Here is a 5,119-nt window from a genome sequence, read left to right on the forward strand (position 1 = left end):
TGTCTCTGGGAGAAGAAAATAGTTGGCATCCAAGAAAACCCCTCCAACTCCCAAGAAGAAAGCTCCCAAAAAAACCGCACCCACAAAGAAGCGTAAGTCAAAATCTATCACCGTATCTAACAGTGATTCAGGTGAGGATGCGCAACCTATCGCCATTCTCAAAAAGAGAAAAACCACAACCACAAGCCAAATGCATGACCGGACTGATACCTCAGCCTCTCAACAGGCTACGGTAGTCCTTGGGGTTGTCGTAGACCCATTCAATACAACGATCGAATTCCACTCAAGCTCATCAAGTGAGCGTGTTTCATCTCACCGTGGAGACACCCCACCAATATCATCCCAAGGGGATGATACTGGTTCTCGCCCTAAGGTCTCCAGGGCTTCCCGAATGCACTTCTTTTTCCCCTGAGGATTTGAACTCCATCCTTTTATCTGTCACCCAAACACTGCAAACACATTCCCATCCGTTGGGCGCTTCTTTTGCCCATGCCAGAACTGAGTTGAGGCCAGACTTGACCATGGGTCAAGGAGACCAAGGACACTCAGGAAATCCTACTCTGCTTACATCTAATACAAGTGGTTTAGGCACGGTGAGCACTAATGTGCAAGGATCCGTGAAACCAAGGGACACCTTGGTGCGAACACAAGGAATTGACGGTGGTGACTCTAGTGATTCTTGGAGCCGGTATCAACCATCTACCGAAGCTAAACTCAGGAAGTATGAAGCTTTCAGAAGGGCCTTCCAATCCCGTAAAGATCACCAAATCAAGTAGCAACAATAGAAACAACAGGAACTCCAAGTCGTGGCTAAGTATTGGGCAAATGCCATCAGCAATGCCAATACCGTAGCCACCATTCTTAAAGTTCAAAGCTGGATGGATCAAATGGATGAAACTCTGTTGAAACAACAGGCAGATGTGGCCACTCAACAAACATTCAAAGTTCCTCCTACTCCGGTTTTTGAAGCATCACAAGATGAAGGACTCGAGATCGAAATCAACTCTGCTCCCACTTTCAGTCTGGATGATGATAACATTCAAGAGTTAACCAAAACCTCCCTTCAGATGATGAGTTGATGATGTTTGATGAAGGTGAAGAATCAAGTGGCTCCCACCACTCCACCTCCAAACCCAAGAAGAAGAAGAAGAAGAATGCGGTGACAAGGAAAGAGTTCTTATCTCTCCAAGCCAAAGTCGATCAAATCCTGGCTGCAGTCAAGCCAACTCAACCACAACCAGATGATATTCTTGAACCGCAGACGCTTGTTGAAAGGATTGCATGACTAGAAGAGCGTGAAAGATTGGCAGCAGAGCGTATCTCATTCAAAGTTGAAATGGGGATCCAATCCCTTGACAATAATTGCAAAGCTGACCACAAGGAATTTTTGGCCACTATGGATCGTCTCATTACTGAAGTAACTACAGTCAAGACGGATCTTCAGGCAGCCATTTCGGATCAAGCCTCCAACTCTGAAAAGTTGATTGCTGAGACTCATTCAGCTTATGTGTCCGCAATCTCTGTTCTTCAATCCACAATCAACAGGCTACAGCGCTCACTAACTACCAACTTCCATGGTCCTGAGATTCTTCTTATGGTCAAAGAAATCCACAAACTACTTTTCAATCCTTCTATTCCCAATAATCAGCAGCTGGCTGATGCCATGAAATCCCTGTTCCAAGAAGTTTTCTCTAAGGTCGATGACCTTCATTCTTGGCTTGAGGAAACTCTGGTGGTGCGTTCCTCTAGAGGGGGAAGTGATGAAGAAGTCCATCACTCTTATCACTCTCATCACTCCCATCATTCAATCTCACCACATCAATCTTCCCCTATTATCTCTAAGAAAATCCCAACTCCACATCAGAGTCCTTCCATCATCACTGAGAAAATCCCTTCACCGCAACCATCCCATCACACTCCACCTCATAATCTAGAAAAACCTGAGACTCCCCCACACTTCAAACTCCTTGCAGAACACATGTCTTCTCCAAGCTCAACCGATTCTCCTGCCACAACTCAAAAGAAGAAAGACTGGAAGTCAGCCAAACTTGCTGAAGAGATCTGGAGACTAAGCGGCTTCGATACGGTCATGGATGAAACCCTTATCAATTCTTGGGTCAATCCTCACCGGAGGCTGCAAGATGAAGATTATGTTCCACACCTCACATATGCAGAACCACCTCCAGATGGCTATTGGGATGTTCCCATTTCGCCCAATGCCAGATACTTCACTGTATTTGAGCAGTTTGACCAAAGCCTTCCCGATGCTAAGCGACTGCCTATGGAGTTTGAAAGACTTGCACAATTCTTTGCTAAGCATGCCTCTCCCATAGAGCACATTTGGTCCAATGACCGTCCATTCGCAGTTGTGAATTACAAGGCTCGGAAATTTATGAAGGCAAAATTCTTCCAATACACTCTTACCCAAAGGGGACATGACTACATTCTCACCCAGGCAGATTTTCCCAACATGAACCCGAAGGAAGTATTTCTCATAGCCAAAGTGTTTCAGAACAAGGCTGAGAAACATCCAAAAATGAAGACTGCACTCGATTGGGCCAACAACTTCTTGATGGAAACTGTGTATGAATTTGCCAAAATTGATGCAGATATCTATCCCATCATTTCAAAGAAGGTTGATCTACCACCTCTTGACCCCGCACCGATGCCCACCAAAGGCTGTGCTGACAGATCTTTAGGTGCAACTAACTTCCCAGAGCTTGGCATCATTTTCAAGAGGAAAACCGACAACGTCAAATATTTTATTCCTATTAGTGCCATGCATCGGCTCTCCAGGAAGCAGCTTGACATCTGCCACATTGCAGTAGAGAAATCCAAATTCACTACCACAGAGGTCAAGTTTGAGGTCATGAGGAAAATCACCTGGTTAGAGAATGTCAGAAAGTTTTGGTGGATCTTGATCAAATATCTACGTCTTGATAAATGATCAGAAGTTAAAGAGGTCACTTAGGGGGGGAATTGTTGAATCATTAAAAGTGACCCTCTTGAACTTCTTTCTACCGTAGTCAGCACCGCAATCGTAGCCAAGTTTTTCTTCCTTCGGTCATCTGCAACCGAAGTCCAAGGATCCGCAGTCTTAGTTTTGTACTTAGTCTATTTTGTCTTATCTCATTTATCCCTATTGTCCAGTAGACCTTGCGTGGCTACTCATAAAGAACTATTGTGCTGTAACTCTTGAGTCTCTATAAATAAAGACCATGCTCTTTGTATCAGATACGCATCTTCACTTTCTAATACATTTTCTCTGGATTTATCCTTTATATCTCTTTCTTACTCAACCATACTACTAACTCTTACATAGCAGATTACAATCACTCTTCAGAGCAAGTCTTTGTGACTTAATCACTAAGTCTGATCTCACTCACTAACATTGGCTTGAATGCATTCCATGTTATGAATCAACTTATGTGTATACTTGATATAACAATTGTTGTCATTTTCTTTTCTTTACTTTCCGCATCTAACTATTTAACCTTCTAACAATCTAACTTACTATTATTGTTGAGCTTATAGATCCTCTGACATTAACTATTCCGCTAAATACATGTTCTAACTTTTGTTCAAGTGTGTCTCAAAGTTTTTCTCTCAACAAGAGTGGATTCAATACCTTTTCCTTTCAACCTACTCTCAGCGGTTCTCAACTATATTTTAAGCTGACGCAACGTTATTTCCCTTTTGTTCAAATGATAAGTCATTTTTAACTGATCATAACAAGAAGACAATGATTGCAAGATTATGTCAATAGCCAATTCCTCATCAAAATTCACACTAAGCTTAAAGAGACAATCCACATATCGTTGCATGCGTTGCAGGTGGGTCGTGACGGACTCTCCGTCCTTAATCTTGGTGGTTATGAGTGACTTGACTATCTCATACCTTTCTTGACGTGCTCTTTGATGGTACTTCTCCATCAAGTCCTTGCACATATCATAAGGCTAATAGTCCTCATAAAACCACTATAGCTCAGGAGTCATAGTTTCCACCATGATACACGAAACTTTGGTCGCGTCTTTCTAGTGGGCCCTATACTCAACTATTTCTTCAGGAGTAACTTCTTATTGATCTATCTTGTTCAATTCTATGTCGAGGACATGTTCAATGTCCTTGAATCACAAGGCCATCCTAATGTTGCACATCCTATCATTAAAGTTGGAGCCATTGAATTTGACCTTGGCACAAATGTTGAAGAGCGAGAAAGTGTTTGCGGAGTTGTTGTTGGAGGAACCAGAAGCGTTGTTGGAAGTTGACATGTACAAAAGAAGAAAGACAAGTTTATATTAGATAAGAAAAATCCTTAATTTAACACCCAAATGAAATATTAAGGCTAGGATCCAACTAAATAGTTTACAATTAAGAAGTTGGATGCTGTAATCTAATTGCAAATTATTTAAAGGTAGGTAAATGACGATTTACCAATTTCACCACGAAAAACAAAATTTAAATGAATTAAGTTTTAAATAAAATTCCTAGATCTTTTGAGATTCATTGAACTATTCAATGGCATGTTTAATCTCGATTATGCCCTTTCCATTTGTGACTGGGATACCGAGGATCACAAATAAGGTGTGAATAACTAAGCATATTAGCTTGGTACTCTCGATGTCATTTATCAAGCAATCAATATGTTGATTAACCACACACACTCCATTGATAAATGATAATTTACGAGCTACCCATTTCCACCCTTTATTAGTCCATATTAGTGTGTTGGTTAACCACACACGCTCGACAACAACTTTTGTAAAGTGCAATGTGCAATTTCATGGATTAGCATCAAATTCACATTTTTCTAAAGTAACTAAGATCGGGAATTTATAAAAACATTGAGTTACTTTTATATTTTCATTATACTCATTAATGAGAATTAAATGTCCTATCCTACCCGTTCTGCTAACGACCCTCCACTAGTCAAGAGTGCGGTGGGTAACAATGGATACCTAATGGTGGTCATTTTATCGGCCGCTTCCTTAAACACTCGTTATAGACCAACTTCGTGAATGAGGCCTACTAACGGTAAGACTGACCTTTTCTTATACATATATATCAATTAAACTTTTAATTTATAATAGTACAAAGGTGTATTTTAAACTTTCAAAAT

The sequence above is a fragment of the Lactuca saligna genome, chromosome 1, assembly GCF_052625555.1.
Source record: "Lactuca saligna cultivar CGN05327 chromosome 1, ASM5262555v1, whole genome shotgun sequence".
NCBI classification, from domain to species: Eukaryota; Viridiplantae; Streptophyta; class Magnoliopsida; order Asterales; family Asteraceae; genus Lactuca; species Lactuca saligna.